Source organism: Amaranthus tricolor, chromosome 1, assembly GCF_026212465.1.
Source record: "Amaranthus tricolor cultivar Red isolate AtriRed21 chromosome 1, ASM2621246v1, whole genome shotgun sequence".
Classification (NCBI taxonomy): Eukaryota; Viridiplantae; Streptophyta; class Magnoliopsida; order Caryophyllales; family Amaranthaceae; genus Amaranthus; species Amaranthus tricolor.
Genome location: NC_080047.1, coordinates 19,982,539 through 19,995,439, shown reverse-complemented (window position 1 = coordinate 19,995,439; position 12,901 = coordinate 19,982,539).

The window sequence follows — 12,901 nt, the reverse complement described above, 5'->3', positions numbered from 1 at the left end:
TATATATATATATATATATATATATATATATATACTATATATATATATATATATATATATATATATATATACATATATATATATATATATATATATATATATATTATATATATATATATATATATATATATATATATATATATATATATATATATATATATATTATATATATATATATATATATGTATATATATATATATATATATATATATATATATATATATATATATATATATATATATGTATATATATATATATATATATATATATATATATATGTATATATATATATATATGTATATATATATTTATATATATATACATACATATATATACACATATATATATATACATATACATATATATATATATATATATATAATATATATATATATATATATATATATTATATATACATATATATATATATACATATATATATGTATACATATATATATATATATATATATACATATATATGTATATATATATATATATATATCTATATATATATATATATATATATATATATATATATATATATATATATATATATATATATATATATATATATATATATGTATATATATATATATATATATATGTATATATATATATATATATATATATATATATATATATATATCTATATATATATATATATATATATATGTATATATATATATATATATATATATATATATATATATATATATATATATATATATATATATATATATATATATATATATATATATATATATATATATATATATAAACGACCCGACGTATAGGAATTCCATTCGCTCTACAGTATAACTGACTTGGGTCCGAACTGTAATCAATTAACCCGATATAGAACCAAATTTGACCTGATTCGAATCCAAAACCGACCTAATATGGTATTAACCCGATACAGACATGTAACTAAATCGATCCGAATCAAAGTGTTATATTACATAAAAAATTCGAACTTGTGGATATCTGAACCCAATAAAACCCGACGCAAAATGGGATTGTTAATCATATTTAGAGCCCTAGAATTCACTAATGTTTATTAGGAGTAATGTTGGTTATTGAGCCGGTGGATTACAAATAACTAATGGGATATTATCAATGGTACCCCTTTATTATAGCAATTTATCAATGGTACCCACGTTAATTCCAATGGTACCCCCCAACTATATGCTAATTACAACCGCGACACTATTGTACTTTTTTCCGTTAAATGCCCGTTAAATCTTGAATTTGACCTAAACATGGTTAGTTTCTTCTTCTTCCCTTTTCCCTTTCCTCTTCCTGCTCTCGTTCTATGGCTGCTTCATCTCAAGCCCGATAATGATCAACCCGAATATGCAGAAAAGAGCGAACAAACTTATTCCCAACAAACAAAAACGATGACCGCAAATTTAGTATTAATTTTGAGCACATCAGAATCTACTATTGAGTCCTCCATATTTGATCCAGAACATTATTCTTTTGCGAAAGGTTGTTAAATGTTGATTACTAACCTATAAATCCGTGCATTTCTTTCATCATCTGTGTAATTTTTGGTGAAAAGCGTAAAAATGTGTTGGATTTCAAAGATTGGATTTTTCTAGTAATGCCCATTACTGGGTTCATCTCAAAGAACCCCAATACCATATTATTTACTATTTCAAGTAAGTTGGTGAATTACTCTTTCTGTTCATCTTGGTGGGTATTTTCAATTCATCCAAGAAAATGGGTTCTTACCAATTGGTAAGAAAAATATTTTTAGAGAAGAAGATTTAATTTTAGTGTTTAAAGTTTATGGTAAAGAATTTTTTACATGAGAAAGCCATTGACTTGTTTAATCGAACGGATGATGAATTCAATTGTAAACCGACTATTCGATTGTTTAACTTGATTTTGAATGTTATTGTTCAAGTGGGTCAGTTTGAGAAGGCCTTGAACTTTTATGAAAGTGCTGTTGAATGTTGGAATATGATGCCTAATGTTCTTACTTTCAATTTGATGAACTGGATTTCGTTGTCGAGCAACAAATTGAGTGGAGTTATACCATCTTGGATTGGTAAATTGACTAATCTTACCATTCTCAAGCTCTCGAACAACTCGTTTTATGGTGAAATCTCACCTGAGATGAAGCAGCCATGGAAGGAGAGCAGGAAGAGGAGAGGGAAAAGGGAAGAAGAAGAAACTAACCATGGTTAGGTCAAATTCAAGATTTAACAGGCATTTAATGGAAAAAAGTACAATAGTTTCACGGTTGTAATTAGCATATAGTTCGGAAGTACCATTGGAATTAACGTGGGTACCATTGATAAATTGCTATAATACAGGGGTACCATTGATAATATCCCATAATTAATTAAGGAGCTTGTGCTTACTATTTTCATAATTGAAGCATATAGGAAACATATGCCATTTCCTAAAGGAAAAGGTGGAAAGTTGTGTTTTGGAGGTCAACAATTTACACCCAGTAGTAGTATTAGTGGGGCCCATAAATGTCAGATCTTCACATTAGATTCAGGAAAAATTGTCTTTTCTTCATACAGATCGAGCTATGAACCATATTTTGGTTGGTGCAAAGTATTACTCATTTTCTCAAAAAGAATTCTACATGAAGTATATATACTCATAGAAATTCAAATCTAAGTAATCAATAGAGGTGTTCTTTCGGGTAATCGGGTCGGTTTTCGTTCGGGTTATCGGGTCGGTTTTGGACGGGAGTCATTCGATTCAGTTTTATTTCGGATCGGTTATATTTCGGATATGTGTTGCGACGGGGCATACTCGGGTTGGCTCGGTTAGTCACGGTTCGGTTGAAGATCGGTTATTCGAGCTATCGAGTTAGCATCAGTTCGGTGTCGATTGAAGTTCGTGTCGAGTTTCAATCAGCCTCGGGTTGTCATCGATTAATAATTGGTTCGGTTAAACCGGATGCAAATCGGGTTCGGGTATTTTTCAAGTAGAATTCGGCTATGAATTGCGAATTACTAATTACGATTGATCGAGTCAGTATCAAATTGAGTTGTTAGTCATTTTTTAATTGATGATAAAGTTACTTTACTTAAAGCAAAATAGTGAAAATGCAAATCATTTAGTGATCATCATAACATTGTTACTTTTACTTGTTTGACCGGAAATTAAAAATATAAAGTTCTATCAATTTTCATATAATTCGATTAAAAGTAGTTAAATAAACATTGACCATTGATTGTTAACTCTAAAAATATGAAACCATGTATTTATAAAATTTATTTTATTAAACTATTTATGACTTTATTAGAATAACTAATACGATGATTGAATATGAGTTAATCATACTTCTATGTAAAAATTGGTTCAGATTTATAGTAGTTCGATCAAAACTTCGTTTGGGTTAAGTCGGTTTTAGCCGGATTGAGTTCGATTTTGAACGTGACTCGGGTCGATCACTATTAAGTTTGGGTAATCTCGGTTAATAGTTACGTGTCGGTTAGAAAATCGATTACAGCTCGGGTTCAGTTTTCTCATTTTCAGGTTGTCAACCGGTTGGGGTATAACTTTGGGTCCGGTAACATCAGTTCGATAAACCTAAAAAAAGAACACATTTTCGGGTCGATTTGCTTTCGGTTTCGAATTGGATTTTCGAGTCGGCTCACTTTTGAACAGCTCTAATAATCAACAACCTCTAGTCGTCTCGTCTACTCAATCCACTGAAATAGTGTTTGCAAGTTTGTTTTTAATCTTTTGTTTCATCCTGCTTATGGCCAGCCTTGATTTTCAGTTTGGGACCAAATAATAAAAAATTATAGGAGTTTGGAATGAAGTATACAAGAACAACAATGCGAGAACATTAATCTTAAAACACTATTAATCATCATCATCATCATTATCCTACCCAGTATATCCCGCTCATAGAAAACTAAGGCCACGGTCTGGGGAGAGAAAGATGGCGGCAACTAATACCCATAAAAAAAAAGCGCGGCCAAAGGAGTCCCCCGGCTCGAGGAAGATAAAGAGACGTAATAACACGTGAAAAATAACTTAAAGGCCTATAGAAAGAAGGACCACTACAAAAGAAAACAAAGAACTAATAGAAATGAAACGATAAAAGCAAGAGGTTAAAGACACTAAAAGGTAAACTAAGAGGACATCAGTAATCTAAGACATGGATATGGCGTCTCCAACTGCTCCTATCCCTAGTCAGGTTCGCAGAGAGGTTTAACTCATGCAAGTCAACTCTTATTTGCTCATCCCAAGTTCTCCTAGGTCTTCCTCAACTCCTCTTACCCTTTACCCTAATGCTTTCTACCCTCCTTACAGGGGCGTTGAAAATCTTTCTCTACACATGACCAAACCACCTCAATCTATTTTCGCACATTTTTTCAGATATAGGGGCTACCCCTATTTTATCCTAAACTTTTGGTTCTTAATTCGATCCATAAATGTGTGCCCACACATCCACCTCAACATACACATTTCTGTAACTTCCATCTTATGTTCGAAAATCTTCTTTACAGACCAATATTTGGTCCCATATAGCAGAGCAGGTCTGATTGCCGCCCGGTAGAATTTTCCTTGTAACTTGCTTGGGAATTTTCGATCACATAGCACTGTGGTGGCTGCTCGCCACTTAAGCCAACCCGCATGTATACGATGATTTACATCCCCGTCAATATCCCCATCCCTTTGAATGATCAATAGCCACTTGTACTTTGTTGTACTCTTAACAAATATTTCATCTATGAACACCTCTGGTTCACCTAGCGGTTGTGTCCCACTAAAGTCACAGCGCAAATACTTGAATTTTGTATGGCTAATGCGCAAACCTTTACTTTCTAGAGCTTCCCTCCACTCATCCAATTTGTTACTAACCTCCTACCAGCACTATGTCGTCCGCGAATATCATGCACCACTGTACCGTCTCCCAAATAGATTTAGAAATCTCTTCCATTATGACAGTAAAAATAAAAGGGCTTAAAGCCGATCCCTGATGCAATCTCACTTTAACCGGAAAGGGCTATGTTATTCCCACTGGTGTTTGAATGCTAGTCGAAACTTTTTCATACATATCCCGTATAGCCTCAATGTACACTGAAGAAATACCTCTAGCCTTGAGGCTATCCCAAATGACATGTCGTGATATATCATACGCTTTCTCCAAGTCAAAAAAAGACTATTAATCAATTAATTTAATTAATGAGCTATACACTGGGGAAAAGAGTATAGTCGGATAATTGTTACATATCAAAAAGTTATAATCAGATGATTGATACCATAAAAAAAATATATAGTTAGATGACTTACAAAGTTTAAGATTTTTTTTTTAATAAAAATTTTATAATATAACTTGTAAAGCTAAGAAGTTGTCGAAAGTGAGAGTATCAAGGTTCACAAATATTTATAAAAAAAATAGTTTTAAAACATTATTACAAGCATAAAAATTTGAAACATACCTCAAGTCTAAACTCCAATACCTTGACCATTGAATTTCACTTAATTTATCAATATTTAGTTTATCTATATATTAAATATTGTGAATTAGTAAGGGATCACGTTGAAAATATAATGAACTATGTGTTTGGATGAGGGGATCGGGCTTTCTCTAGCCCACCTTGGAGCATTGGAGCTACACTCTTGCTTACGCTTATATGTGGAACTGATGAATTATACTTAATTGTAATTATCAAGTAAAAATATTTTACTATTTTATTGCTTTTTAAGAATTTTAATGCTTTTTTAAAATAATTGTATATTATAACAGTGAAAAACAAATATGTACAAAACTTTTCTAATTTTAAACCCTAAACTATGAGGGACAAAAGTCAAAAAAATCTATAAAACTCGATAATAACTAATAGTCGAATAGCACGTGATAAAACCGTGAGAGTTGGAAATTGGCGTCCTAGTTTGATCGCTGGGAGATCACCACCCAGGAGAGAACAAACACAAATCGGGGGGTTGCATTTATTTATCATCAAATAGTAATACTTTTTATGCTGTACATTTATTAATTTATCTATTTATACTTTTTTAATTCTTTTTTCACGTGGTTATCTCATATAGCCCATATATGACTAGACTTCACGCTTCAGCACTAACAATTTACAAGTAACATAATTCCAATAAAAATAATTCACTTAAATATCATCATTCTTTACATAATATCGCTTTTTCTTTAAAAAAATTATGAAATGCTCCTTTGTCTCATCTTCCAGTAGAGCTCTTATTGTTTCGGTATGAAACTTAAATGTGCAAAATACTTTTATGATACCCGAAGATGAAGCGTTATAAAAGTCTATTGATCTGGATGTATGATATGATCCTACCACATGAGTTATTGCAATTCTTGACCCACAACACGTTAGCCTTGTCCGAGGGTGATGCCCCTCTGACGCTCAAGTCAGATTCGGAGAAAGAAATCAATGTATGATACAGTAACGAATGCGAGATTAACGTCTTTGTGGAGTGAATTCAGATTGAAGGAGTAACTGTTTGTATGTGGATTGGATGTATGATAACTGTAAATTTGGGTAAAATTTCGGTAGGTAATGTGTAAGCTTAGGGGTAAATGAATTATATGGGAGATATTTATAGTGGTTTATCTAGCGTTGTTCAAATGTGATCCGACCCGAAATCGAAAGTTTATCCGACCCGAAAATGCGTATCTTTTTCAAATTTATCGAACCGACATCACCTGAACCGGAGTTGCACCTGAACCGCTTGACAACCGAAAATGGGAAACCATACCCGAACTGCGACCGATTTTTATAACCGACATTTAACCGTTGAGTGAGATTAATCGAACCTAATAGTGATCGAATCGAGTCATATCTGACCCGTATCATGCTCGAAACAAAACTCAACCTGGCTATAACCAAGTTAACCCCAACCAATTTTTAATCGAACTACTGTAAACCTGAACCAATATCTAACATAGAAGTATGATCAACTCATATTCAATCATGTTATTAGTTACTCTAATAAAGCAATAGATATTTTCATAAATTAAATTTTAAAAATACATTGTTTTTTATATTTAGAGTTAATAATCAATTATTAATGCTAATAAACTATTTTTAATCAAATTGGATGAAAAATGATAGAACTTTAATTTTAATTTACAGTCAAACAAGTAAAAGTAACAAAGTAATAATTGCTAATTAATTTGCATTTTAACTTCCCTTAAGTAAAGAGAATATTGTCATGAATTAAAAAATGACTAGCAAATTAATGTGACATTGACTCGATCGATAGTAATTAGTAACTCGTAGCCGAATTTTACTTTAAAAAAAAACCCAAATTCGATCTGTACCCGATAAAAACCGAACCAATTGTTAACCGATAACAACCCGAGACCGATTGACACTCGACTCGAACTTCAATCGACACCAAACTGATGCAAACCCGATAGCTCGAATAACTTATCTTCAACCGAACCGTGACTAACCGACCCGACCCGAATGTGACCTACCGTAACACGCATCCGATCAATAACCGATCCAAAATTCAATCGAACCAAATGACACCCGTCCGAAACCGACCCGATTACCCGAATGAACACCTCTAGGTTTATCAAGGATCATGGTGGTGAAGAGTGGGATGACCAACAAATAGGGTTTATGAATGGAGTTACTTGATGGACAAGTAGGAAGGAAAAGTAATCTAACCCTCTTGACTATAAGTCAAGGTCAGCAGGAAATGAAAGTCAATAAGATATTTAAGTAATTTTACAATAATAATTATATAAAAAATAAATAAATAAATATTACCGAAATATTTAGCCTCATGCATGAAAGATGGTGTAAGAGAGGCGTCTAGTTGAATCAATACAATTTTCTTTATGCGGAAATAACACTCATTTAGAACTAAGTTAAGTAAGAAGCATCGATCTTGGAAGAGCTCACTCAGATGCTCATGGAGATCAACGCACCCACAATTTGGTGGATCTTCTAATGAAATATTAAAATTCGTTTCGTAAGCTTCGAATCGAGTATTCATATGTCGAATTCAAAGTTGTAACGATAAAGTTATTACATTTCCAAGATTGCTACGATCAAACAAAATGAAGCAGCACCACGTACAACAAAATTTTGCCACCAAGTCTCAACACGACGCCTCCTGAACGCGTGCATACAGAGCATTAGACCAACTGAGATAGTTGTTTCCTTGTGTAGCACTATGACGCACTCCGGTTTGATTGAATTTTCCAGGCCAAATTTCACAAACACTGACTCTATGACACGGAAATCCTTTATAACTTTAGAAAATTTATTGACATATGTTAATGTCATAATTGGGTCCGACTTTGTCATGATGCAGGTTTTTTTTCAATTTTTTTTCCTTTTTAATTTTTTTTAATTTTTTTTCTTTTTTTAGTTTTTTTCTTTTTTTAATTTTTTTCTTTAAATCTCGGATTTTTTCGTATCATATGCCACGAATTACAATAGAAATTATATGCCAAGGAGTACAATATATTGAACCCCCATACCCCTTAGACGACTTTGGAAAATAAATTATTTAGACCCCAAAAATGGATTTCGAATGACTTATAAATCGGACAGTTGATGACGCGACTTGAAATACTTGGTCAAATTAGCCCCACTTTTATTCTTGGGATAAAAAGGGGTTTGAATCCTCTCTTATTCTGAACCTTGGACATTACGGAATGTATCATAAACTTAGAATGTTTTTCTCCATTTTTCACTGAGGAATCCAAAAGGGAGTCCGACTTTTTGATGTCACGGAATTACCATGTATGTTACAGAAATTTCATGGTACTTATAATAATTTTCTTCTAACTTGATGAACCTTACGCGACTTCATAGAAGACCCGGACAATTATCCCATGACGCAGATGGAATGCAATTGGTTCGCAGCTTCAATAATACGGACAATTAGGACTAAATTTGGTAAGCTCCAACATGGAGTCCACATCTTCAATGTGACAGACTTCGCATGCCGCGGCATTCATATGTCTCGGATGTTACATCCCTACTTAAACAAATTAAGCTTTACTCTAATCATTAGCTTAGAGATAAGGTTTGACTTATTGATGAGGGAGACAAACTAAGATTCGAATTTTCTTTCATACCTAGAATGTTTTGCAAAATTATTGGAACCACTTGGAAGTCCGACACGGACATCTCCCACAATGATCATATGGCTCATGGCTAATATGAATTTTATGACAACACCAAGACAAGGGAATTTGGTTACTCAATGACATAGATCGCCTCATCGCATCCGAATCCTCCATGTCACGGCCACCAATTAACAGATAACTCGGCTCTTGTAAAATACTTAACTATATTTTTTGATATTCAAATTGGCCAACCCCATTTAAGGGTCCGACTTTTCGATGTCCCGTTTAAGAGATGACACGGCAAACCTAATACTTAGAATAATTTTTGAGATTTTCAAATTAAATCTTCAAAGAAGGGTCAAAATTTTCAATAGTGCGGACATGATGGTAACTCGGATGTTGCTCCATACTAAGAAAATATTTCATATATTTCATCTTCAATGCCAAAAATAGGGTTCGACTTTTGTAGGGCTTCAAATAGGATACACCATGACCAGAAAATAATCAACACTAAGAAAAAATTAGCCCTAAATTACATTCTAAGCTGAAAAAGAAGGTGCGACTTATATACATAAAACGGACAAACGATGTCATGGAAATTCGAAATCACTTAGAATTTTTTCCATCCCTATCACAGTAGACATTAAAAATGGGGCCTGACTTATCAATGCGGTAGACAAACTAAGATGTGGAGTTTCTTCTATACTTAGAAAAATGTAATCAACTTTGATTTGAACCCCCCTGAAGAGGGTTCGACTTTCATATGACCCGAACTTGATTTATTATGACACGAAATGCACACATCTCGACTTGAACATTTACTTAGAATAGTTACTCAATTTTTAATTTTGAACTACATAAGAGGGTCAGATTTTTTGATATAGCAGAATACCTATGTCTCACAAATCATCAAGTACTTAGAATAATTAATTTTAAATTGATCTAGACCCTATAAACTGGGTCCGACTTTTAGATGACCCAAATACAATGGGTGATGACTGAACATGTTATGAGTTTATTTTTTCCCATAACATTAGACCCACACATGAAGAATGATTGAAGAGGTCATTTAACATAGCAAGAGTATCAATCTTTGTGCGGGAAACAAACATACCTCTGTAGGCCCATACTTGGTGGTAACCCCATGAATTATAAATATTTTTCCTTTAAGCTACTTTTGATGATTCGGCCTTGGAGCCACACATGATGATCCAACATTTGAGCTTGAATGATGACTTGGCCTAGCAGTTAATCACTTAGGACTTCTTAATAAGGAATCATACTTGGTGAATCCTTCGAAAGAGTTAATAAATGTTTGGAGGGAACATAGGTTCGCTTTGCCCAATTGTCAATCACCAGGGACTTCTGATAAGGATTCCAATTTTCTTTGAAAATCGAATTTAGCAAGATTTGCAACCTAGAATGCAAAGTATCATGATGATATAGAAATCAAATCAAACCTCAATTGAAAATGGAAGTATCATGATGATACGGAAATCTGAGCAAACTTTAACGAAAAATGGAACTGAATGAAGCATAAACAATTCAAAAATTATAATGATCCCTGATAGCTGATGATTGAATGAACACGCGAAACTAGGTACTTCTAGTAATGATTTTGATGGTCCTGATGATCTTGATGATTACTTGTATGACCTCTTCTACGAGCATTGCAACTTCTTCACTTTTGAATCTTCCGAGATACTCTAGGAGCCCTGCCATGCTTTAATATTAATAAGGCATTGACAAGCTACTTTCTGATCTTTCTTCAGGATTCCCAGCTTTCCATCATCCTACTCAAATTATAGCAAGAGTTAATGTGGAGAGAATTTCCCCTTTAACTTGTTTATGAGAGAAAGTCCCATGATAGCATTATAGGAAAAATTAAGGTCGACCACGGTAAAGCAAATGGACATTGTTTTGCAACTACCCTTTCCCCAACACATACAGGTAGTATGATTGTTCCATGGGGTAAAACTCAATTGCCTCCAAAGCCAATGAGGTGTTTGTCACTAGTAAGTAGATGTTTTTCCTCAAACTTCATTTGTTTAAGAAAATCTATGTTATTGAGATCAGCTGTGCTTCCAGTATCAATGAGACCTCGCCTAACTTTCATTTGGCCTTTTTTGATTGTGACTACCAACTTACAGTATTAGGTAGTTGTAAGGGCCGGGAGATAGTGGCTTCAAACTTCATCATAGGGCCTCCTAAAGTTGATTTTGGTGGCCCCTTGAGCAAAGTATGGACACTATCTTTCGCAGCCCTGATAGTGGAGTATTCTTTAGAGAAACTTCCTACTATCATATTGATAACTCCATGGGTATCATTAGAAATATCTTTTTTTTTCATCTTTTCTGGGAGATTTATGCCTCAAACGGTATGGTCTTCTCTCATTGTTTACGAGAACCATACTCATTCCGATTCAGAACCTTCCTAGTTTGCCTTATTCAGTAAGTTGGTGTAGGATACGTTTGAGTTCCCTACATTGTGACAAAGTACGGGCACTTTCCTTGTGATAATCGCACCACAAGTTGTAGTTACGACGATCATAAAGAGTTGTAGTAGGCGGTATGGGGAGCTCATCTCTGATAACAAAGAAGATGTATCTTCTGTTTCTATTGAATCGGGGATCATTACCTTTATCCCGTAAGTTCCTCGTCTAGGGTTCTTCTTTCGTGATATAAACATGTCTTGATTTAGGAGGACTCATCTCGGAAAGAGGACCTTGATGACAAGGAGGATATTCTCGTTCTCTTCTTGATTAATACTCATAGTCTTTATGGGCTTTTGATGAACTTTTGCCCTTGATCCCGCTTATCATGCTTCCGTATCTTTGAATCATGTACTTGACATATATCAGAGGTAGTTACATAGCTTTGGCATTGTCTTATCGCCTCTGCATACATCTTCACTTGACTCTCAACTAGCTGGAACTTCAATTTGGGAGACCACATTCGTTTATCAACGCGTTTAGGGAGACTGACTCTTCCAAGTCTAGCACTTACTGAAATAGCCCTTAAATTAGCCACTTAATTAATATTAATTATTAAGTTAAATTGGGTATTAAATTTTAAGTATGTTATTTTTTTGGGACTCAGAACAATATTTTGTTATTTAAATATCAGCGTATTTAATTTGGGATTGAAGTAAGTAATACAAAGAACACTAAACGTAATTAAAAATAGATGAAAATAATGCATGAGTCTTTTAGAGTATGTTTAAATCTATTTACTAACCCACTAATAGCAGATTTCTAGCACATCGTTAAACACTAAGAACCAAGGCTATGCAAACAATACTTATAATCACCCTAATACTACTACAACGAGTGTAATGGTAAGTCGGGGGTCGAACCACAAGGACAAGGGATCCTAGACTCTAAGCTCGGTATAGGATAATTATATGGAAGGTTGGAAGGTGGGTGAACTATACTAATGATAAGAATAAAGAACGAAACTAAGCAATGAAAGAAAAGCGGGGGCTAGACTAGGTCCACTCTAAGATGGTCTATTAGAAATGGAGATAAGCTAGGTCAAGGTAGTTCGAACGATAATCAATAGAGACACTCTAGATATCGAGAGGAAGTTGGTGACCCTATAAGCCACATGAAGAACCTATAATCGCCCTATGTCTCTCTAGGAGTGGCAGGACAAGATTCGAAGCGAATATCTATCAACAATCATCATAAACCTCAACCCTAATCCTAAACATTGAACACAAGACCAAAGCTAGGGTTTCTCTATTCTAAAACCCCTAAAAAAAACTACTCAAACATACTAGAACCAAAAGTAATAAACATGGGAAACATTAAATCTATTCTAGAAAACATTAGAAGACTTGAAAGACAAT